Consider the following 25,845-nt stretch of genomic DNA (forward strand, 5'->3'; position numbering starts at 1 on the left):
CACAGGCTCTGTGGGCAGTGGTGGATTTTGGGGCACATCACTGACATCAGGCATTTCCATGTAAACACACAGAGCTTTTGCTAAGGGAGAGCTACAACAATGCTCAAAGAGAAGGGAGAAATCAGGGTCTAAGAAAGGAAAAAGGGAAGATAAGAGGATTCATTTAAATGCAGTGGAGCTGAGCTAAAACCTGGATCAAAGCCTTGAAATGATAGCATGAAGTTGGTGGAAGCCTGGTAGAGCTGGCCCAAATGAGACTACTAAATAATAAGTGACTCATGCTTATAATTCCCCCTCTCTTTCATCTTTTTGTGCTGAAGGTAAGTGAATCCTTATTCCATTCCTATATTCAGTGAAACCATAAATAAGGAAGTTATTAGTATTTTGCAGCTCCAGCTGTAATGATAAAACCTGGAAAGGGCCTGAAAGGTTTTCAGTAGTTTCACCAAAAATAGCAAGAACAAAACAAGTAGCCCATCACCTCCAACTCTTATCAATTCTTTTCATATTAAACTACTCTGGAAAGATATAATGCCAATTTTATATATTATTGCTTCATGGATAGCAGATAGATTGTGTCATCATAACCACCTCTCTTTTGCTTTAAAAGTTCTGTCAGTGAATCCAGTATCAGAAAAACTCCCTGGAATACCTATACATTCTGACTCATTAATTCATTCCTTTCCCTAACTGGTTCTCTGATGCCATTTGAAATGAAAGTGCCGAAAACATTCCAAACACATTTTCTTCCCTAAAGATTGTTTGATGCATAGCACAGTGTTTTCCATCATTTGTATCCACTAAGCTGTGGACTGTCTCTGTCTCTCTGTTCTGTCATTTGCCGTGCTCCCAGGAGATTAACAAAGATAAGTTATTTAAGTTTTGACGACTCTGCAGGGCTGCTTTCAAAGTGGCTTTTTTTTTTTTTTTCATGCTAATTTTTTTCTGCTTGGAGAAAAGTGTCTTTCCTTGTGGAACAAACTTCTGAAAAACATTCTGCTTGGTATTTTCTTTTCCTGCTAATCTTTTATCTCCAGTGTTGTAGACATTCAGGAAATAAAAGTGCCAGTTCTGAGACCTGAATGGCTGTGATGCTTAGAAGGTGTTGAAGAAAGGTCTTGTCAGAGGGCTACCCTTCTTTGGATTCAGAGCAAGTCCCCTACGTTTGGCTGTTGTTTCTGAAAACGCTCCTGCAAACTTTCTAAAGGTTGTCTGAATTCAGAAAAAAATCTTCTTTATGGCACTTATAAGATTTCATCCCTTCACAATATGGATTGTTGAAATACCTCTTTAAAGTATACTTTAAATGGAGAAGCTCACAGCTTTAAAGAAAGTCACAGTTTTCACATGTCTTGCAAGAAATTGTGAACTATTTTGAATCCTGTGAAGGAAGTCAAAGTATGGGTGTCCAGAGGAGTAAAATTTTTGATTATTATTGTTTGATTTCCTGGTATATTTTATCATATTCAATAGAAACCTGAGTAGCTTTCTGCAAAGAATATTTCAGTTACTATTAACACCACTGGAAAGGAATAGAAGCCATGCAGGTATCAAGAGCCATGTCATGTGTCAGCATGCAGTTCAATACCTGGCTTCTGGTTACAGATTTACTGATTAATTACTACAGAACAAATAGAGAGTGAGGGAGAGAGTTTTCATACCTACAGCAGCTGATGTTTAACAGTGGTACCTAAATTAGCAAACTCACCTTTAGCTCTTCAGTGAATGAGGATTGGGAGGTTTGTCACAGACATTTGGCTTTTCAGACCTCTGAATCAGGCACCCAAAATCTTCCACTCTGCTCCCTCTTAGGGTCCTAACCCAAGTATCTCAGCTGAGCCATTTATTCTCTGTTATCCACTTTATTCTTAGGGAGTCTTTCAATAATCTCATCTTTGTCTCATCTCTCCTCCACAAATTATTGTGCAACCTGACCTGGAGAAAACAACAGTCAAATAGGTATATTATAAATACCTTGCAAAGAGTGGAGTAAACAGCATGGTAATAAAGCTGACCAGCCAGCCTCCCTCATGAGCTGCTTTTTATTGTGTTCTGCTGCTCTGTCATTCCCCTAATGCTGCCCATTCGTCTTGTGCCGGGTTACAAGTCAAACCTGCCTACACTCATGTTCTCTTGGGGCTGGAGAGATCCAGCTGTGGCCTGCTCATGGCAAATAAACTGTATCATAAAAATACAAGGGTTCCCCCATAATTTTTTTGCCTGATTTTTTGTATCGTTGCTATGGAATAGATGATTGCAACTGGACAGCCCACAAATGCCTTCCTTGGCATATTTCAGACAGCTAGGCATCGTTTATTTGAGATGCCAGGGCAATATCAGAGGGATTTGGGGTGTAGAATAAGAGATATGGATCTAAGCAGTGTGTAGAATTGAGGGGAGGTACAGGGAAATGGAGTTTACCTATGAGTAAACCAAGCAGTGTAAACCAAGCAGTGTAAATTTGCTGGTGCTCCTCTGGTGTAACACTCACTGGGGAAGGAAAAAGCTGCTTCGTGAGGTGAGGGGGGAACAAAGAAAAGAGAAAAAATCAAGCATGCTGTTGTAGATTATAGTGGTAATTTATATGAAAGCGGCTGCTCAGTTTCTCACCCTGAGTCAAACTGAGACAAAAGGTCAGTGAATGCAATGATGGCAGTTCAGTATCTACTTCAATAAGCAGCAAAGTGACTTTGACCTCTGCAATTTTTCAACATGAAGAAAGATTGCCTTGGTTTTTTTTGCACTTAAAGAAAGTAAATCATATCCAGCTCTAGAAAGTTCAATAAACCCTTCTGGTTAACACATTTTAGAAACTCCATTCAAACCGTGTAGTTAATCTGAAATCCTAAAGCAGATGCTTTGACAACTCTACAATATTTACATCTTCTAATCCTGTCACTACAGCAGGGAGAGGCTTTTTTGTGCTTCACTATAGAAATAGATTTCCTGCTTCTTGTTTTTCTGTTGAGTCATAAAAAATTCCCTGCTAAAAAAGAACCAAAACCAATTTACATTATGTCTTTTCATATCCTGGTTCAATTATGGCATTTATTACCTCAAAAGTTACTTTAAATGCTTCATCTTTTCCAAGAAGTAGGTAATTAAATAAATAAACAATAAATTTATAAGCTTCATTCTGATATTTACCACAAAGTCCTCTAAGCAGCTGGTTCCAAGCTGTATAATGACTACCCTGGGTTAGGATTCTTCCCTCTGAACATTTCAGATAGAAAGGTCTTTTATCTCCTCTGTCTCTACTAAGGTTAATTTAGCTGACCTGCTGAGACATCAGAGACTGACAGTGTCTAGCTTGAAGAGAAAAAGGAGAGGATGCAGTGATCACATGAAATGCACTGTGTCAGACTGAGATTGAACTCAATGCTTATTTTGCCCCATTCCTCTCAGCTAGGAGCTTTAGAGAAATTTGAAAGTCCACAGATGTGACTGGCACAGGGGCTGGGTTTTCACTGCTGCACATATGGCTGCAGAGCACACTGCACTGAGTGGTTTGTGGTCTCACCATCATCTAAACAGGACTGAACGTGTGGCCTCACAAAAAGTACATGTAAAATGTTCATAATACAGGTCTGCAAGACTATCTGCACAGGGAGATGGCGTTCTGGTTCTTGCTCACCTGTGGCTGGATTCCCAGGACAATTTCTAAGCACTACAACTTACAGAGACTTTTGTTTTTTCCTTTTTTTCGACTTACAGCTATTCATCCTGTTGTTTGCTTAGGAGCTTCCTTAATAGCTGATAAGATTTGAAGCAATAATAGACACAGAGGGAGGATTAGAAACTCACTGGGCAAGTCCTGTGTTCTCATGGTCCAACACTATTTGGCTATCACAAAGTGTGCTGAGATCAACCCTGACCATGCACATCTTTCAGCCTTTGTTAGACCTTTAGATCTCCCAAATATGGTGGTTTTTTGAAAAAAAAAGTGCTCCCTCTCTGTGCTCTCGTGTGCTCCAGGGACCTTAGTTTAGTCCTGCTGTGAGGATGAGGCGGAAGGCTTGGAGAAGATAATGTATTGGCTTTTGTATCTGAAGGTACTTACACTGACATAATTGCAATTATTAATACTGCTGACAGGATGTGCCCAATCTATAATTTGAGGTAATGTTTGGCAACTTGAGCAATACGAATCATGAATCATTCATTAAGTGAGCAATGCATTTAATGAGTTAGAATTAATTTTTAGATGTCCTCTGTCATTTTGTTGTGTAACTTAAGGTCACACTTTTTGTATATCATCATTTCATCGAGGTTTATATGCGGTCTCTACACTGCAAATATATTATTTGCTTTAGTTAATTTTTTTTTTTTTTTTTGCTTATGGGAAAGACCTTGGGAATGGTGCCTGCTCAATATTTCAGATCCTCTTTGATTCTACATTAACATTACCTACCACTCAAAAAATAACCAGAACGTGACAATGTTGCTTGGAGCAGGGATCTGTTTCGTAGTCAACAGGTTTCCAGGCTGCCTACTATTCAGCCAGACACCAATACATTCAAATTTATTAGTTTTTTTAATTGCTTCACCAAAAATCCTCAAAGGTTTGTGACCTCAGAACGTGGTACCATTGCATTGTGTCAGCCCAAAATGGAGTGGCTTAGGCAGAGAAGCCCATCTTTTCTGAGATGTATGAAAGGCATCTTTTTCTGCACTGACTCAGGCTCCATTTTGCTTCCAGTACATCCTAATAAATAACTGAGAAAATCCCCTCCTTTCTGCACAGTTCTGTAGCTTGCAGGACTGTGCAAAAGGAACATGTTCATTTTAGTTGTACATGTTCTGTCTCTGGAGACAGTCATCCCTACACTCCATCACCAGAGGAATGAAGACAAAACGCCAGCTTCCTGAGAGATCTCTGAAATGTCTTTAGCTGCATAATAATTGATGTTTTTTATGGAGTTCCAGATCATTTACTGATATTGAACACTTCACTGGTTTAATCCTTTCTCACACAATGTGTAGACAAATAATAGCTTGATAGACTTCATCATTCATGAAAGGCAGACAGAGCAGGCAAGCCAGCATGAAAATATTTTAATTATACTTTGTCAGAAGTATATAACAGGAGATAAGTGTGCTCTTCTTTCACCATTTTCATTTGGAGAATTTTCCCAAGTCTAAATTTATTTGCTATTAATTGCACTTGGGTTCAGGTGCTATGTCCAGAAGACAAGAAGAAAGTGAGACAAGATAAGAACAAATAATAGCAGAATGCTACAGAACTTAGGAGAGCAATTTCTTGCTTGAGGCAAGGCTTGGAAAAAAAAAATCTTCCTAGAAAACAGAATAGGATAGGACAAATCTCATGTTTCATTAACTCTTTGCTTTATGCAAGTTTAATATGGGACAATGCTACAGAGTACCACTGGACACAAATCAGCAGGGCTAACTCACTGCAGAAAATCTTCCCTTTGGTAGATGTTCTCCAGCATAACATGTGCTCTCCAGGAATTTCTCTCTAGCTTCCCAAACTATATGTATAAAGTATAAGTATCTAGAAGCATGAACAAATGGCATCTGGGGCTGATGAAGAACATGGTAAACTGGATTTCTGATCAAATAAAAAAGTTATGTCATAATTATTTTTTTTTTCTGGAGCTGGATCCAAGCTTACTAAGCTAGAGGGGATTAGTTTTGGGATAGAGCCCCTGTGAAGGCTTGCAAGACAAAACAGGATTGTTGACAATATAGTTATTGCTCAGCTTCTGCTTATGTGGGTATTATTATTTTCATGTTGTATACAGTAGTACTTGATAAAGGTTGTTGAAATTATTTTGTCTCCTGTGCAAATGTAGTATTGCTTTTATATGCGACTGCTGTTATGTTACTGGTGGCTTATCTTCTAATAATATGACACAGTAGGAAATACACGAGAGAATTCAAGATAACAAAATGGGGTAAACCCACATAAACAATTCTATTTTCTTTCTTGTCAGAGTTATCCTAGCATCATAGACATCAGAGTCCCCATAGTGCTGAGATAGATTGTATTGGAGGACTAAAGATAAGACATAAAGTATTCACTTGGCCTTTGGTGAGTGCAGAAAATGGTGAAAAACTTTTCTGTCACCTCACTTGCCACTTGAATGTCTTAGAGAAAGAACTAAAGAAAGGATTTCCAAGTAAGATTTCTAGAATTTTCTCTATTCTGCTACCATTTAAAGGCAACAACAAAGTGCTTTAGACAGTCACGGTGGTGAGGTCATAGCAGGACAGGGAATTGAAATTCTTCCCATCCTAAAGCTCTACATCTACTATCAAGGAAATGGGATCAAGCCTGAGGTTTCCAGCCAAGCACCTTGTTCAACAGAAACTCCAAAACACAGGCATGTATCCAACATGTAACTCATACAAACACCAACTGCTTTTTTAATCTTGCCAAGTTTTTAGTGTCAGTAAAATTTCCCTGCAGTGAGAAACAACAATTCAATTAAATGTTGCATGAAGCCATTTCCCCTGCTGTACATTTGCTGACTATTAATGCATCCTGTGCTATTCAACTCAAGGTAGGCAGACATCTCTATTTAGCTCTATTTAGCTTTCTCAATGCAATTAATTTAATTTTTATGACTTTGTCATGATTGATATTATTTTCTTTGCCAAAAAAATTCCCTAGCATCTTCAATTCCTTCTTACGCTGAATGAAGTAAGATGTCTCCCTCAGTGGGAGGAGGGAAGATGTTCCCTCAGTGTCTTTAGACCTTCACATTTCTGGTTTTTTATTTCTTAAAGAGAAGATAATTGAAACAAAAGACAAGAGGGCTGAAACCACTGTGGATGAGACACTTAACTCTTCATTTTATTCACTTTTTTCCTCTTCAGTTTTATGTTTCTCATTAAGAAGAGGCCCTTAATTGTTGTTTTTTATTTCTTTCCCTAAGAAGGTTGCTTTGATTTCAAAGCTGATGTTTGTAGATGGATGCACCTGAGACTGCCCATTGCATTTATCAACTTTGTACGTGATGTAATTATTTAGGAGTGCATTAGAGCCTTACATATTCTATCTTGGCTAACCTAACCACTTCCATCATCTAATTTTGCCAACTCTATATTTCCCTTTAGCCCATTGACTTCATTAGGGTGGTAATAATTGCAGCTAATTAAGAGCAACTATTGCAGAGAGTAGTCCATTTATCTGCTTGACCTTATACTGAAGTTTGACAGTTATTATTTCAGTTGCCTTACTATCTCATTGGGAAAGCTTTTTCCTTAAAAGTGTGCACTCTGAGGAGAGCTGAAGGATGGAGGTGAAGAGTCTTAAAGAACATAAACCAAGTCTTAATAGGACTTGTGGATATTCAGGTACTTCAAAGCCCTCATGCTATAAAAACTTGCATTGGTCTGAATAGCTTCTCGGCCAGAGAAATGTGGAAAATTGAATTGTCTCCCTGTAGGAAATATCACTAATTTGTTTTCAGCCCACACTGATGAAATTTTGACATCTCAACTATTTGCACATAAAAGAAAGTGGAAAACAATCTTAGTGTGGAAATATTGGACTGCAAAATGTTTTCTCTCTTGACCAAAGAGAAGATCATTAATCTCAAAAGGCTGATGTATTTGGCATTCAAAAATTTGTACAATACTTCTGACAATTGGATATATTAGTGTTGGGATTTTTTTTTTGATTGAAACATTTTTTTATGAAATGTTCTATTTGAAATATTATATAACTAATATTACAGTGAAAACATCCTGTTTTGCTTCGTGGTGGTGTATTTTTTTAATTTTTTATATTCTAGATTTTTAAGAAAAAGATTCATTCAAAAGATTTTAGATAGCTTCTCTCCTAGTGTCTATTTTCCAGCAAAAAACAACAAAAGGAAGAAGTATCTTTGAGAGGACACTCTCTTGGTTGAATGAAGACATAGAGAGCATTCATGCAAGTGCATCCATAAAAATGGATATCCATGAACGTGCCAGAGAAAGGGCATTTTGAAAAGATGTCCATTTTAAAAAGACACCACATGTTTCAGCATGAACTCAGAAATTCACTTGCTTTCACTCGATTATTTTGGGCCTTGGATTATTTTTGACATGATGGTTAACACATTTTTTTAATGGTTTCTAGTTTTCATTTCCATGAAAACATTTTTGATAAATTATGTGCTCTCTTTATTTGCTGTAGTTGTTAACACAATATGGGAGGAAATAGAGGAGAAATGTTTGTTTCAGTATGGAAAGGGAACCTAAACCCAATAGAAGGAAAATCCTGGTTTTGATTTCAAGTAAACATCTGTGCAACTGGAATATTTTTTTTTTTTTTTTTTTTTTTTACAGCTGTCACCGAAAGAGAAATTTGATGTAACTTAATGTTCAAGTTACCTTGTTTTATTTGAATTAGCTTGGGTTATTTGGATGAGAGAGCTCTGTGGCAAAATGCATGCCACCTTTCAGATTTCCCGAGGGCTCCACCTCATCTCTGCCACCCCAGGCAGGGAGCCCGTGGTGTTCTCATCCTCGCTGCAGGCTGGGCTCACAGGAGTCATTAGGAAGAAAAGTCAGCAGTGTCAGACATAAATGCTTCTTTTGGATTTTTGTGACGACATGAAATGGGAACCAGGGTTTTGGAAGACATGGTCATACGTATTTTATCTGCCAGCAAACAATAGGTTTATCCCCTACAAGTTGATGTCTGATGCCAGCAGAGGCTACATACCCATGCATATACAGATTCTCATTGAATCACACTGACCTTTTGCATATGACACAAATTGAATATTTTAATTAAACTTTTTCTACCTCCACCTCAATTTTTTTCCTCCCTAAATTTGGCCTCCACGAATCCCTGAATTGCTTCACTCTGTCAGGCAACTCTCTACTGGAAGTGACAAGTTTGTGCTGATAACAGTGACACTGGCAGCAGGTAAAGTACAGGAATATGGGTACCACGGTGTTGCACTCCAACAGAGGCATCTGAGACAGGGGAAATGGATTTCGTGTTTTTAGTGATTAAATACAAGGATCAGGGAACCTACATCAGCAGTGATTGAAGAATGTGGCCAAAGAGTAAGCTACAATTAGTATTTTGTTTTTCATTTACTCCAGACTCAGGCTGGAGCTATTGCACTTTCAGGAGTCACTAAACTGCACAGAGAAATAACATCAAGAAGACATTTTATATTTTAAATTAACATTGACCTTCCATTCACCTTTAAATCCTCTTGGGTTACTCAACTTCATATTAGAAGTGTTCATCTGCCTTGCTTCTACCCCCCTTCATTGGCTGTGTAATTGGAAAAAGTCAGTACAAGTGCACTTCTGTGGTTTGGTTTTAGTTGCTCATACTAACAACACTGCGGAATATTGCAATATTCAGTGTAGAAAATCACTTGTATACGATGGACTTTCCTAAATATCAATTTTGAAACCTCTTCTAAAACTGCCTGGGGTAGATGGGTTTAAATTGAGATATTTTGCAGTCAAGCTAAGGGAGCTGGTGAAGGCAATGGTAACCCATAATGGATTAGAGGAATTTCAACAACTGTAGTGTAAACACTTCTCTGCTAAGCTCTACTCAAGCACCATGACTTTGTATTTCAAAACATATTGAATGCTTGATTCCTACTCATTGTCTCTCATATTTTGTTTGGGAAAATATGGAGCATTTTTCAAGCAAATTAGACTTTTCAGTGAAAACTGGGTGAAATATAAGGTTGCAGTTTGATTTCCTGAGATATTTAACTGTTACATTTTAAATGAAAGCAACGAGAAATAGAAATGAAGAGGTCTGCCATAGGTTACCAGCAAAAAACTCACACTTTCACAGTTCAAGTCCTGGTACCTCACTTCTTCCTGTCTCTATGTGAAAAGCAAAAATATGTCTGGATGATTTGCCACTTGAGGAATGTAAGTTTTATCAGAATTAATTAAAATCTATAGATACTTAGGAGACCAGTAATGTCCCTCTTCCCTCAAAATCAGAATTGAATTCACAAATCTCTTTTTATTATGGTCAAACTCAAGCTAAATTCTCCTCTGTGGAAATTTACTTGAAGAAAACATTGTAAATTGGCCATCTGTTGGATTAGACAACCACAGTCCCAGACCCACAATCCCTCATCATCTCCTTCTCTCTTGCCTTCCTCCTGTTCAGCACAGCACGTTTCAAAGACTAAAAAAGCAGCTCTGAAGCCTTACCCCAGAAACCCAATAATATGCCCTGAGGAAACAGATTCTCCTTCGAGGGCAAGTCCCTTTGATTCTAATTCCCATGCAGGCTTGTTTTCCTTCTCTTCTCCTATACTGGGGCTAGATATGGGCATCCCCTGTGTCTCTCCAGGGCTTGTCATTGCTTCACTTTTAAAACCTCGAGTGCTCTTCAGCAGTTGTGAGAGCTTTGGGCTCACTTGTTCTCTGAGCCACTGAGAAATCCTGAATATACAGAACAGATATTGTGTGTCAACAGCAGGCACTGTAGGTTGGAGGTGTGTGCTTAACAATCAGCTACTAAACCTGGAAAAGCTTCTAATTGAATTGCTAAAGTCACGCAAGGGAGGGTTGGCCTTTGCAACAAAGTTCCCACCAAAGCTGTTTTTCTGCTCCTAGGGCTTCTCTTTTGAAATGTTTTCATTTTCCTGGCAGCAATTCTATTCTCTATTACTGCAGTTTCTCTTCAATGGTTACTCAGATAAAGCAGTTTGAAATCCTCTGCTGTTGAGCTCTGGAGTTTTCAGGTGTGCACATGGTGGGGGATATTGAGAGAAGAGGAAAGTCTGGAGTCCCTGAAGAAGTGTTTCCTCCCTCAGCGTGCTGATACAGAGACCAGTTCAGATCCTTTTCTTCAAAGCAGCACATTTCAACAATTGAACTGTCTTTTTTCAGAGACCATACTGGAAATAAATGTCTCCCATTTTCTACAGCCTGTGACTACAGTGATTGCGAGGCCCCAGCTCTGAGTGCTGCTCTGCTCTGGGCTCTGGGTACCTGCCAGTGCCAGCAGGGCTCTCGTGGCACTCGTGGTGCCAGTCATCTCTGTGCATTTTACTCAGAACTCAGGTGTTCAGATACTCTTCCAGTCTGGATACTTGATCAGGTAAATTTACGACAGTCTCATCACAAAGCACAAATATTTGTGATTCTCCTGTGCATCCACTTGTTTGAGCTAGGCCTATAAGCCTTTTCCCCCACTTTCCTTCTGGCTTAGGATGAGAGGCATTTGGTTCATAAATGACAGTTTCAAGGAACTCTTAAAACAAGAGTGCAGTGGGAGCACTAAAAACTGTCAGTTATCAGAAAATCCACAGACAAAACTCCAGAAAATGTTTAACAGCAGAGTTCAGGTAGGTGTCATCTAAATTATCCTATGAAAGTCAGCGTTACTCTGCAAGCACATCGAAGGATGGCTTCTTATACACTTGCTGCTAATATTTTGACTGCTGAAATCTGATTTTTTGTCTTTGTTTTAATTAGGTGATGTTGTCAGCTGTCTAGGAGTGAAAAGTTGCACAACTGCAACTGTTACAGCCATACGAGGGAATTCAGACACCTCCCCATCCTCTCACTTGGGGCAGGGATGAGGGTGGAGTAGGACACACCATTTTAACTGGTATTGCAGAAGATCATCTAATATCCAAATTCTGTCATCCATTTGCCTGTATCAGAATAGAGAAGGGCTTTATATTGCATTTATAAATAACATTCCCTGAGTCACTTTCACACCTGCTTTGACCCATCTGAGATATATTTTATCTGCTGAGCTCTGGCTTTTGAGATCTGCAGCAGAAAATGCAGCTGAAGAGTCATGCAAATGACATGCAAATATGCCATCAGACATGGCATATTTGGAGCTGTACCAAGGGATAACACGAATTCTGTTCCTCAGCCGTTCACTGCTGCCATGACTTGGACATTTTTCCAGCTCTACTGGTGAATAGAGCTGTGCTCAAACTCTATGAGCGCACAGTAAGCACACACCAGCTTAACCTTCAAAATCATGGCACATAGTAATGCATCACCAGAAAAGGTGCCAGACAACTGAATGACAGTCTCTTTGGTTTTCATTGCTGATACTTGAAGTAAAAAAAAAAAAAAAAGAGTAAATATTGCACCTTTTTAAAAGACCAAACTGAGATTACAGTAACAAATTTAAACAATTAATCACAGAATCACAGAATGGTTGAGATTGGAAGGGACCTATGGAGGTCAACTTGTCTACCTTCCCACTCAAGTGGGGTAACATAGAACAGGGGACCTTTATACACCTTTAATCATTTTTTTTTTTTAAAGTTTTTTGGTTGCATTTTCAGTAAGTGACCCTCCAAGTGCTTAATTGAATTTAGATGAGCATCCAAGACCTCAGAATTCTCACTGAAGATAAACTGAATTTTTCTGAAACTTGGTAAACAAACCCTACTGAAAAATCTCATGAAAATCACTTATTTTGTCACACTGAAATATAATGGAGTAGAAATTAATTTTCTGGATAGATTTCCATTTGTTTACCAGAATTTGAGACGTAGCTGGCCTCATTCTTTAAACTATTGATCACCTCTTTATTTGTTATTTCTAAGAGCTCCTATTTCTTCTGGTTTTGACTAATTTGATTAGAACAGTCTTTATTTTGCTGTCTTGGTATTTTCAAGTTTGGATAAATAACAAAAGGAAAAAAAATCCCATGTGAACCCAATCTTTTCATAATTGCAAGTCGAGCTCGTGCTATTGAGAAAGTGTTGCAGTTCATTAGTGTTCTCCTGTATTCACAACCACGACTTTCTTCAAGTTTCAATTACTTTCAGGTACCAGAGTTCATGGCCAAACAGTGATTGTAATAGAGAGATTAATCTGAGACTCCAATGCATGTCGACAGCACACCTGCTCCAAATGTGACACGGGGGGAGGAAAGACCCAGAAACCCACCCTGCCTGATAAGTGCATGATTTAGTGTTATTAACACTTCAGAACCTAATGGGAACCAATGAGGTGAGGAGCACAGGGTGCCTGTAGAACACAATATTAAACGCATCAAAGCCCCAGAAGGGTGTAGAGTTTTCAACACTCTGTCTGAACTGATGGCAGCACTTTTTAAATCTGTTTCAGGACAGAACAGACACCTTTCTTGCTTTGGGATCAGGGACCCAGCAGTCCTGGAGTGTGTTCCTTTAAAATTTTCAGGGGAAAGTCACCAGCTCAGATAAAGCAGTATAACTGCATTGTGGCTTTAATTCAATTATGTCAGTCCCTGAGCATCTTGCCCTTGAATAGTTGAAGAAGGAAGCTCTTCCCTCTCAATGACTTTATAAACTAGATAGATAGGCTGGAAGAAAGCAAATATTAGTCTGAATTAAAACTTAACTTATTATAGGCAGGTAATTAAGGGATAAAATCATAGAGCGCTACATTTTCTTTCTCACCAAGAAATCTCTGCAGCAGAGTAAGGGAAGACATCAGAACCTTACTGATGGCTGCAGCATTTTAATTTACATGGTCAGCCACAGACAAGTGGTGTCTTAGAATAGCTTGGTGTCCCCTCAGAGGACTTTCCATGGCTGGCAGGCTGGTATAAAAGAGATTTGTTGTTTCTGCTTCCTCCTTGAAGAGGAGAAGAAAGGTGACAGATGCAGGCTTCCCTTACAGATAATTTGTATTGAGAAACTCCCTTTCAGTATAAACAGTGAGGACACCAATCTTTTTCACAAGTGGTGTAAATTAAAATAAAAATAAGGAAATTTTGTGCATAAATTTTCCAAAGGAAAGCCTAGGAAGTTCACAACAAAGTACAGCTTGGAACCCAGGTTTGAGCATGTTCGTAGCTTTCCTGTTTGTGAAATTGCCCTCCCTACATATTTAATTTCTTCTATCTTTATTTCTGTTTAAAGGAATACCCTGTCAACCTCTCTAGGTAATAATATGTTTCAAGAGTAATCCCATGACACATTTAGAGATTTCTTAGCCACTGCTGTGTTTGTGCCCTAATATTCTTCAATGCAGCTTCCCTTTGATTTAGACCACAGGAAAATAAATTTTGATCTCCACTCCATGATCTTTTGGTTTGTTTGTATCTGCTTATCCTTAAACTCTTTTAAATTTCCTCTTCACTTCTTTTTTACCTTCTACTTCCAGTCATTGGCTCTGTTATCAATATCTGTTACTTTGTGCACTGATAAAGGCATTCTTTACAGCTATCTGAAATGCCTCCCTAGAACCAAGTTATATTTTGACTATCTCACTGCTTGTACTTGATCCTGCACTTAATCACGTGCTTAAAGGATGGGAACCCACCTAAAGAGGATAAAACTTCCTGAATTTCAGTTCACCTGCATCCATTTTTTGTACACAGGATCTTTATCTGGCATGATATATCTCACTTCTCAGAAGGAAAACATTCTGTCTGGGGACAGCTATGATATTCTTTTTACTGACTTTTATTCTGTGCTAAAACTGAACTAAAACACTTCAAATGTTTCTACAGGAGTTAAACTGCCAAAAAACTATTAATGGACCAGGATGCCTTTGATTCAGGAACCCTGCTATGTATACTAACTATTTTCCTTCTATGATTCTAGCTGCTGACATTATGGAGCTATTATGTGACTCTGTGGAGTCACAGAAAAGAAGCATGGTGAATCACAAGGTATTACTCCTTTTCAAATGTGATCTGGTATGAGAACCATCCCACCAGAACCCCTCACTGCAGTTTGCATGGAAAATGTTGGTAACAGCATCCCTGTCAGCATTCCTGGTCCAAGAAGGTAGTTTGTCTTGCTATGAATTGCATGTAGTCTTTACCTAACAGTAAATTTCAAAATATTTTGAATCTGATCATTGCAAAAATTAATCAGCAGTTAAGTAACCCAAAGTCAGGTGTTAGTAGTTTGAGAGTGTCACAGCTGCTTGAGCACCCTTGCTATATAAGAAACTCACTTTTTAAATGACCATACCGTCTAAAACAGTAAAGGAGAGGAGGATGGGAAGGAAAGCCTCTTTCCCACAGAAAAGAAATACCAGCTAAGCACAAGGATAAAATACCATGAGTCTGCCAGTGACCTAGAGTGTCAGGAGTCTGAACTGGAATGGAGTGAAGTAAGAGTAGTTTTGTGTTCCACCTCATGCTGACAGCTCCTGCTGCAGGAACGGGGAGAGAATGCACTCATCAAAATGTGTAGGAATCTTGCAAAAATTGAGGTTTGGACTCGTGGAATTCTCTGCCATCTGCTGTCAGGGATTTGGAAATTTTAAAACCAAAGCCCAGTGGGGCAGCCATGGATGGCTGATACTCCTGGATAAGCTGAGACATCCCTCTGGTGCCTTCTGCCAGCTGTTGGGCACTCTGGACTGTTGCTGCTGGGCTCTCTGGAGGCTGGGTGGATACACCAGAGGAACCACAGAGAGGGCCATAACACCTGAAACTCTCTGTCCAAATTTGTCTGTACAAAATTCTGTTTTGTATTTGCAGGGAAGGGACCAGCTTTATCAATCTTCCCAGGTGGTCTATGATGGAAGAAGAATTCTTCCTGAAACAAATATGACACCTGACTGCAGTGGTTGCCATGAGAGAGAGAAATCCTGTGGTCAGCAAGATAACTCATTGCCTCGTTTAACCACTTATGTCACTGGAAATGCCTGCTAAACTGCCCCCTTGGCCATTCCTTGGGGGGAAATGAATAGCTGAGAAGGAAAATGGCCAAGCTCAACAGCACAAATGATATAATTGCAGAGCATGTTAAAGAGGCATTATTAAGTGAAGTGGGCTGGATGATTTACTTCGAATCTGCTCAGTGAAAATTTTACACTGAGAGACATGGGACAGTGCCAAGGTTAATCATCTGCATGGCTTGTCCATAGCAAACACTCCCTGCACAGACATCTATCTGCTCTTCAGAACAGAGAAAGCACGGAGTGTAATCCGAGGAGAAGAATGAAAAATAAAACCCTCTGTATCATATATTCAATACAAAAATCTATTATTTTACATTGACACATGGTATTAATGAAACCACGAAGATAACAGAGCATAAGGAGAACACACCATCTCCCACATGGAGTTTGCATTTTAAAGCACCCTGGGGCATGTCTTTACATGTAAGAAAATTTGTAGAACATAACTAAGAGGTGTTTTATAAGTCAAAAGCATTTCTGCATGATTACACTGCTTATTAAAGATGCAAAAGATTGAGCTGCTCTTCCAGACTGTTTGATTTCTTAAGACAATTTGGCATCACTCTTTATGGCTGGTTTCATGCTTGTCGGGGAAAATACAATCAATACTTGCAAAAGTTTCTTGAATAATAAAATTCAGTACAATGCCAGAGACTCTATCTGGTCAAGAAGACAAAATTTATTAGCTGGATTCTTGACAGTGTTTGGGAAACAGAAGAGTCATGCAGCCAATTTCACAGAGGCATACATGTTAATTTCACTGTTTACAGCAATTGTCAAATTTGGTTCTGCTTTATGAAGGCTTAAGCATTTATTAAGTGTCAGCAAGAGTTAAGGTGTATTTTTCTGGTTATCTTGTCTTCAGAAAAAATAATTGTATTAGTCACTTTTCCACATAATTGATATTCATACTATAAGAAACGTTATCTTACAATAAATGGCTGCTTTTGAAATATTCATTGCTCATGAAGAACAGAAGAATGCAAGAAGAGACAAAGACCTTGGATATTTCTGTTACAGAATTATTGTGTACATTCAAAAAGTATTTTGAAGTAATTTTAAGTCATCATTGGAGAGTTTATTTTAATGTTCTAGACATACATAAGATTTTTTTTTTAAATTAATGTAATTTTCTTGTTTACAAGGGCAAAAAATACACTTCTGTTTTAATATATATTTGAAAAACAAATAACCAGACAAAGCAAAGCTTTGGAGGAAAATAGCCCATTGAATTGGATTGAAAATACCTCTATTCTGTTCCTTCTGAAATCTTCACCAAAATGCAGAATTTAGGATTTTGATAATGCAAATTATGGAGTTTGTTTATCATGTTAGGCCTGCATATTTGAAATCCCCTTCCAGACAATACAAGGGTGAAAGAGAACTGTGAAGAAGGAATGCCTTGCCTGTGGAAAACCATGTGGAAAACCCTGTGGAGCTTGTTTTTCCAAAAGAAATGATTCTCAGCTGTCATAGCTTAAGCACACCTGGGCTGGTCAGGCAGGGAGAAGCTACGCACAAAAAGCAAGGAAACACTTGGAAATGATTTTTTCTTACAGCCTTTTGCTACAGAGGATGGTAAAGAATAGATGAATCTGGGGACATTTAATGGTTAGGGATCCTTGAGTATGTAATACACAGATAGAGACACATCTGAACCCCGTTTAATACATTTCTAGCAGTGGAGAGCTTGTCCCAAGCACTTTACCTTTGTGAAATCCTCTCAGTTGCCAGTTTTTCCCTAAAATCATGGTGGGTAGCAGGGTTGGCATACTTCAAGCAGGTTTCTGCTTGCAATTTCTACCATAATTTTGGCTTTTTCCTTCCATATGAATTTTACAGAGAGGTTTCCTCCAGAATGTGGAACCCTGCTGTGTTGACACATGACGGCCACCTCTGGCCAAAGCCCTGCCCTGTGGTGCTCTGGTGAGACAACTGTATTTGAGCATCAGGGTCATACTTTATATAAAGCTGAGGAAATGATTTTATAGAGGTAGGCTTCATTATAAGCAAACTGTTGATTCTTTTGTCCCCATATGTGTCCCCAAAAGTCATCAAAGAAAATGTGGCTGCAACCAACACCAGCTCCGAAGAGGAAAGCAATTTCCTTTCCAATAAGCAGTGATGCCTGGAAGAGGCACTCTTAAGCCATGCCCTAAGAGGATGTGCGGTGCCCAAACATAACTGAGCTTAGTGTTTCTGGTCACAGACCCCTTCCTCTGGAAACCTGTGTGATTAAAGACCTAATTACATTGTTTTCCCTATCCTTAGTCTGTATGCCCTGACCTGACGTTAGAAGTCTCATTTGTTTTAGCAAATGAAACATGTCTGTCCCAGCTAATTAAGATTTGGCAACACTGCAGTAGAAATTTTTCAAAGAAAACATAGCTCTTGTCTTCTTGCCAGAGGCAGGTAAATGTGATGTGAGTGACAACCTGACTGCTGATTCTGGCTTAAGAATTAAGAGAGTGAGGCTGAGCCCCTAGTGTGGAAGCACAGGGGACAAAATATCTTGGCAGTGACAAGCGTGTTGCAAACTCTCTGCACCAGCAATGCCAATGTTTCAAGGCTGCACAAAATTCAAGAAAAAAGGTCACTGAGGAACAGTTGATTACAGAATTTGAATGATGCTATTCTGAGAAACCGAATCTCATATAAAAGTTTGTTTCTGTTTGAGAGATTGTGAGTGATATTATAGTTTGCCATTTTTCTTCTCTTCACTTGTCTAATAATAAATACAATGAAATTCTGTTAAATTCCATTATGATTTTCCTGCCAGTTGTAGCAACCTTGCTCTCTGCCAAGTCTGTTGGCAAAATTCCAGTATGCAACAGGGGAAATCCATCAGTTATAGGAGCAGAAATCTTGGTAATGCCCAGTCATAAATAGAAGCAGTTGCAATTGCTGAGGTTTGCTCAAGGTGAGGATGGTTATCAAAGTGCAGCACTAGAAACAGTGTATTTATTTTAGATGGGAGTTTAATATCTTTTGTCCAGTCAAACCTAGTAAGAGCAGATAAATAAGTATATTTTTGAAATTCGGGAGCAAAAACAAAGGGACAATCCTTCTGGTTTCATGAAGTTGCACAAGACAAGGAAATCTTTTGAAAGGGAGAGGAAAGGAAATGTTTATTATTACGTGAACTGTGAATTTCTCATCTTAAAAATAGAAAAGTGGCAGGTCTGAGAAAGAAATCCTTTCATAAGGTCCACACATGTTGAAGCACAGAATTTAGTTTTGAAGTATAGAATTTAGTTACAGGTTAATGTCCAGATATGTTTCAAAATGATACAGTATTAGGAATTAAATAAAAACATCACTGAGGAAGAATGAAAGGAAAATTATTCAATAAGTCATCAGACACTAAATTGTCCCTGCTATTTGCACTGGTAGAATAGTTTAGTAAAAAAGTATCTAGATTTGGAAAGGAAAAACCAACCAACCAAACAATGAAAAACCCAGAGACTGAACAGTGAGGGTAAATTAGAATTTAGGTTTCTGAAACTAAAAAGGGTCGTTAACTGGGAATGAGAGAAATCTACAAATGAGAAGGAAGAAGCAGAAGACAGATAGGTGTCTGTTTTATACAGGCTCCATGTCACTGTTACCTGAACACTTCACAGCCTCACCATGAGGTGAATTAGTTCCCCATCACACTCCTGAAAACTGAATAATGAAAACTTTCCTGGACAGTGGAAATGAAAAAAAAACAAACAAACCAAAAACAAATAAACAAACACAACAAAAAGACCCCAACCAAAACAAAAACAAACCAACCAACCAACCAAACAAAACACTAAGGCCAGGAAAGATAGTATAGTAAACTATTTATTGTCTTATTAGTCTTTAGGTAATTAAATTTTGACACTATAGTGAATGGCTCAAATAAGCAGTTGGATGACTATTTACACTTGGTATTTTCTGTTGGGCTGTGTTCTACTGAGCTCAGTCTCCTGTAGAAGAATCAGTAAAGAATTTTTCTCCTCTGCTTTCTAGCCTTTTTTCCTAACTCTCTGCCATTTAATAACACTCAGATTCCACATTTGGTCTCATTTCATATTTGGTTCATATTTCTGAGGGCACAGCTTGTGAAGGCAGAGTGAAGGCAGAGTGGAGGTGCTGCAGTCTCTAGCAAAAGCATGTGAGGGCTGGCTGCCCTGGCCTTTCCTCCTGAGCCCCACAGCGTGGGCACCCTCCTGCAGCACCAGCTCCGTGCCTGCTCCTGTGTCTCCAGTGAGTGACATCCACAACATCCAGGCAGGAGACAAGAGGGTCCCTTCCTCTCTGGTGACAGGGGCACACAGTGCAGTGAAGAGGAGGCTCCCAGAAATAATTCAGCTGTCTCTCAGCTCACTCCTCACCCAGTTCTGAAATCTCTTAGGACTAAATCGCTGGTTATCTGCTGCAATGGTCATGCCCGGCCCAAAGGGCTGTATGGAGGTTACACACTGAAGGATATGCAGCTGAGGTGGTATTGGTTCCTATCCCAGCTGGAACAGGAGAACTGGAAGTCACATTAACCCTGACTCTGAGGACTGTCCCTGCATGCAGGTTTGAACCTTGCTGGTCATGTAGTGCTGCTAACTAGGTGATATTTTCCTGCACTGACAATGCCTGTGCTGTGAAGCACAGGACTTTGTTTCTCAGAGTCATCAGTCCAATAACTTTCATCAGTCCTGACCAACCTTGAATAAGTGTAATTTCTTTAACTTTTTTTTAAAAAAGACTGTCACCTTAAGGTTGTTAGAAGACAATCAGTGTCTGACTATTTTAATCATCTTTTACAGGAGAAATGACATGTCCCAATCAGACATCCTTTGGGGACAAGACCTCTTTTATCAGCACACTTATTAGAGTGAGCTGCTGCTCTTAGAGGCCACCTGATGAATACAAATCTCCTTGCCATTCCTGTTGAAAGCTTCTGCAGTGCCTGGTGGGTTTGAACACAGGTTTGCCCTCCTGCAGCAAGTGGAGCTTTAGTCTGCATTTACACCTCTGGAGGTTTCTTTGTTGATTACCAAAACCCCACATCAGCATCCTGGGGTCCCTGGCTTGTACCTTGCTGGGTGCCCATTAGGGAGAGAGACTGGAGGCTCTGGGAGCCTCTGGGGTCTCAGAAATGAATTGCAATGAGCAGCTGCCCAGTCCTGGCTGAACACTGGCAGCTGAGAGAGTCTCCCATCCAGCATGCTGGGTGTTTCCAATCTGTATGTAGAACTTTCTGTGTGAACATCTGCTCCAGCCACTGCACAGGACTGAAACCTTGGCAGAAAAGATTGAGGGCAATGGGAAGTGTCTGAAAATAGAGGAGTAAAAAGAGGGACAGCAGAAAGAAGACCAAGGGAAAAGGGAGAAAAATGAATGGGAAGAAGGAAAGGCATAAGGAAAAGTAAATGAGATGTTCATTTTACAGAGAAATGTCACAGATTTTCCCTGCAGGATGTGTACAGGTGTTGTAGCTGGTGAAGAATGACCCACGTTTGAAGCTTCAGAAGTTTCAATTGGTTTCTGGACACACAATAGTTGGAAGCAGCCTAAGACTAATGAATATCCTTGTTCTTTTCATATATAACAAGAAAAGTTTGAGCCTGTTGATAAAGACCAAAGATTTTTTCTTCAGACTTTTTTCAAGCTAAAAAAAATTAAAGATAAAAAATTGATGTTGCAGACACATAATCAAATACCAGAGCTCTGTCATTCATCTGCTTTCTTCAGATCACCATAAATTCTACCTTAGGGAAGGTATGCAGCCAGCCTCGATAAAGGATATTGAGGGAGGCTTGAAATACCATTAAAACCTGCTTTCTCACTGCACTTCAGGATGCTTCTGCTCATCCTAATGCTTTTAGGCAAAACTGAGTGTAGTAGTGTAAGAATATCAGGCAGTAGCTCATAAGAGGAGACTGCACACTGCCCCCAGAGCACTTAGCAGTGCTGTGCTGTCTGTGTGTAAGTGATCTGAGCCGTGGCATGGAAACACTGCGTTATCGCACCGTGTTACACCACCACCGCCACCACGAGCTGCAGCCCCACCGTGTTATCACACTTGGTCCTGAAAATAAACTCTCTAAAGGTTGCAGTTATAAATAGACCTGGTACCCTGCCTTATCACCTGCACAGCCTGAGCTGAGGGCTGGTGGCTGGTGTTGGCAGTGAAATGGGGTTGACTGCACGTCCCCAGCGTGCCAGAGCCCATCACAGCAGAGCCACCATGGGCCTGTGTTTTGCCACCTGTGTGCAAAGTTGGATGTTTCCTCTGCTGGAATCTGGGTGGTTCCCTGTCTACACGAAGGAGTGGCATTGTTTTAACCAGCTCAGTAAAGATCTAACAAGCCTTAGGTCACAGTAGTCTTGGAGACAAGTCCTGGGATGGGCAGAACCCCCCGCTGTGGGCAGTGTCAGAGGAGCAGACACAGCTCAGGTGCTGCTGCCTTGCTTTTGCCACCCCCCAGCTCTGGCATTGCCCCTCTGCTGTCAGCAGGCACCTCAGAGCAGGCACTGCTGCAGGGATGGCTCCTGACCAAACCAGCAGCTGCTTTCCCCAGGCTCTCACCCTCTGGCTCCCTCTCCTTATTCCTGTTTGCTTCACCTTCTCCTGCCTCTGTGCTAGAGGCAGCAAGACATGGTCACAACTGAGAAGCTTTCACCCAGCTCTGAATTATGTGCATCAACATCCTGTGGTTTCACTGGAAGGTCACTGGGTGTTTTTTGAGTACCAGAGCCCTCAGTTCCACAGGTACTAAAAATAAAAATGTGATAGATAGATTTTTTTTTTTAAATTTGCATCCCTATCATATGTTCTATCTGCATATTAATTTTGCAGATAATGCTCTAGGAGACAGAATATCAAATAATTTTCTAAAATGATGTAATATTATATTAAAGTATGTAATGTAGATTTCCATGAAATGTTGCTTTCCCCAGAACCCCCATCTGACTTAAATAGGAACACTACTGTCTGTGAACTAAGGAAAAACAAGAGATTGCAAATAAAGATAACAGTTCTGTGATATGTCTGATCTGGAGGGTGATATCCTCTAATGTGGCTACTGGGAGAGCTGTTTGATTTAATTTTATTTAACATATTCATTAATTCAAGAACATAAACAGCTTAGAAATGAAACAATATGAATATATTATGAGAAATAATGGAGCAGATGGAAAATAATACAAATTAGCTTGAGCTCTGATTTGGGAAAGCACTTAAGCAGGCACTTACTCAGAAAAATCTTAGGATGAAATATCAGATTTTAGGAATATTTCTGTATTATCAGTGGCCAGAATATTGATGGAAGACACTGCACAGTGTCTCTTTTTGTCATATGTCCTCGTGAGTGCAGGAATGAGAGGAGGGGAAGAGATTTTTCCTCTTAGCTGTGAAATATGATGCTGTAATTTTGAATTGAAACTCATGATTAGTCTTAAGTGTATTTTTAAACTTTTTGTTCAAGAAGATATTTTTGTGAATTGAGTGCTCAGGAGATTTGGAAGCAGAGCAGGAGTAAAGCTCTATCAATTGTGACATTTGAAGAAAAATTGTCAGAGTATTAATTTACAATGAAAATGAGAAAAAATAATATATTTAGAGAGGTTTCAGCAATAAGGAAAAATGACTAGGTAGTGTGTTACACCACTAGATGGATATCAAGGAACAGTATTAATGAAAACTTTCTTTAGAAAGCTGATTTACCAACCCAAAAGCAGCAGCTGTGCTGATATCACACCATGGGTGAGCACATTTCCCTCAATGGGCCAGGTGCAGACAAACCACACAAGTTTGCGTAGTTCCACAAGACTGATAATCTAATTTAAAAAAAATCCTGCTCACCCACAAACTTTGCCAACGTTAATGTGTGGGTATGAATGATAAGCAACTAGCATAAGAATGAGAATCTCAAGTGATCCGGTACACTGGGAAAAAAATTAAATCGGAAATTAAAATTTGGTAAAGGCAAGAACAAAATCCTACATGGAGGAAGTGGAAATTAGGTAGGCAAACACAAAACAGAGACTATTCTTCTTGTGGAAAATATCTTCATATCAGTAAGATCCAATATACAGTGTTGCTATGAAAAGATAAATATGATTATGGAATGTGCAAATCTGCAAGTTGAGGAAAATAATTATTTTGGCGCCTTACAATAGTGAGTACTCAGCTGGAATGCTACATTCTATTTAGAACACCACCTTCAGAAATTCACAAATGTATTATCAGGGGTTCAGGGCAGTAGAATTAAACTGATCAGAGGTCAAGAACTCCTGCAATAGAGTCAAAATTGGGAAACTGAATTTTTTTAATTCTAGAGAAGTTTGAATTTCAGAAGGCTGTTTCAAAGGATGAGAAACTGTTCTCCACCTTCACAAGCAATAGCACAAGGAATAATTACTTTGGCCTGCAGAAAAAAGAGATTTTGATTCCTAATTAGGTAAAGGTTCTAGCTAAAAAGAGAGTTAAATGCTGGATCAGTGTACCAACAGAATTTTGCAGTATCTCCATCTGTGAGGGTCTTTAATATCAGGATATACAGATACCTATCAAGGATAATCAAGATATCATCCGTACTGCTTCCATGCACTAAGGGTAAAAACATCACAGACCCCCTTCTCGCACTTTCTGGTGTCATTTTTAAAATGTCTAATCATCACACCATTACAAGGCTTGCAGAAAAGCCCTGAAGAGAGGGCATACACCAGTGGGTGGTTTGATAGCTCTTTTCCATTTTTACTCTCTGCTATTTTCACCTTTACCTTATTGAGCTTGTTTGGCATTCTGAAGGATGGCTGGCAAAGTGACACATTATTTCAGTGAAGGGAATGTCTATGAGTGCACAGAACAGCAGCACCACTCGGTATCAGAGCGGGCTAAGTTATATAAAATAAATAGTAATTCTTCCATACGAGGAAGGGGATCCTCTCATACAACACCTGAACCTGTGGGAAGAAGCAAAGAGATCTCTTTCATCATTTCAGTGTAGCTATGTAACACGATCTGCATGCACCTCTCTGTCTTGAAAATTCTGGAATGAGCTCAGAAAGAATAAATTGGAGCAATTAGTTGTAAATGACCCTCAGATGGTGTGGTGGTGGTTTTGGCTGTAAAAGTAAGGAGAGAGGGGAAAAAAACCACATTCCTGCATGGGTGCAATTGAATTTTTTTATCCATATTGGCACAATTTGAGGAAGTTACTTTCATGCACCTTCTAAAAGGTAAGCTAAATAACCTGCATTCAAATGGAAGAAGACTTCTCTGCACAGGGCAGAGAATTTCTGAGCTGCTGGAAATATTATGGCTATACCAAATTGTCCTTCTACTGACTGTAATGAAGCTGTGTCACGTAACACTTGCTGAGGCGCTGACATTAGAGCTTACTAAAGATAAAATGCCTTTTGACTTAATGTGATTTCTATTTACAGTCATTTGTCTTTACATACAATCTAAAAATGCAAGCATTTATCTATGTATGTTTTCTAAATCAAGTCACTTCATACTTCTATTGGGCTCCCTTAATAATTCTGCCAAGATCAAATGAAGAATTAAATGGGTCAAAGAATAAAAAAAAAGTGGGGTAAAACTTCCTGCACAGATCTTTGGAATCTGAAATCAGATTCCAGCTTCCAATACTTATAAAATGCTACAGGATAGGGCAACAGAGGTGAGTGACCTCAGAGCAAAACAAACCTGCTTAGTACTTTCATTTTTTAGGATTCAGTTCTTTGCTGACAGAACATCTGAAAACATATTCAACTGGGCATTACTTTCAAATGTATGTCCATTTTGGAAAGGCTACCAGGAGAATTAGCAGTTCAAAGCAATCCTTCACAGCAGGATAGAAGCTGTTAGCCCCAGTAATTCTTACTGTGTACATTAAGAAAATGCATGGAACTTAACTACACTATAATTTAAAATCTGTCTGGCTTTGCCACATGCAGCTCCCCTGTTCTGGGTTATGCAGAAAAACTAATTTTGTAAGATTTAGTGATTCTGCAGTGTTTTATATTACAGCAATTTAATTTTGAGATAACCTAAAACTACATAGAGCAATCTGAAATCTTAATACTGATGCAAGTTGTGGCTGATTCAAGAAAATGCATAGATGGAAAGGAAACTACACAATGGTATTTTGAAAACTGTACACTGCAAAAGGGAGAGCATTATTCACTTCCTGGCTGTGTTGCCTGCCATCAGAAAAAAGAAATAAATCTAAAAATCAAAATTTCATTGCCTGA

At 39.2% G+C, this 25,845-nt stretch overlaps 1 protein-coding gene and 1 long non-coding RNA gene across 3 annotated transcripts in view; one reads left to right on the forward strand and one right to left on the reverse strand.

Moving 5' to 3' along the window:
- LOC131592189 (uncharacterized) overlaps nt 1–15,434 on the forward strand; it is a 56,308-nt gene extending 40,874 nt beyond the window's left edge. Inside the window, exons 3-4 of the long non-coding RNA XR_009280533.1 lie at nt 14,526–14,593; nt 15,416–15,434. This is a non-coding gene — a long non-coding RNA (uncharacterized LOC131592189). The remainder of the gene's footprint in view (nt 1–14,525; nt 14,594–15,415) is intronic.
- The window catches only part of LOC131592187 (muscarinic acetylcholine receptor M2), an 82,301-nt gene that overhangs the window by 21,451 nt on the left and 35,005 nt on the right, over nt 1–25,845 (reverse strand). The window contains exon 1 of one of the 2 annotated variants that reach the window (XM_058863526.1): nt 1,709–1,832. The exons of the other annotated variant lie outside the window; for it this stretch is intronic. The gene's annotated coding sequence lies outside the window, so the exon portion shown is untranslated. Of the gene's footprint in view, nt 1–1,708; nt 1,833–25,845 lie in introns of those variants that run through there. 2 annotated transcript variants of the gene reach the window in all.

This window comes from Poecile atricapillus, chromosome W (assembly GCF_030490865.1).
Source record: "Poecile atricapillus isolate bPoeAtr1 chromosome W, bPoeAtr1.hap1, whole genome shotgun sequence".
Taxonomy (NCBI): domain Eukaryota; kingdom Metazoa; phylum Chordata; class Aves; order Passeriformes; family Paridae; genus Poecile; species Poecile atricapillus.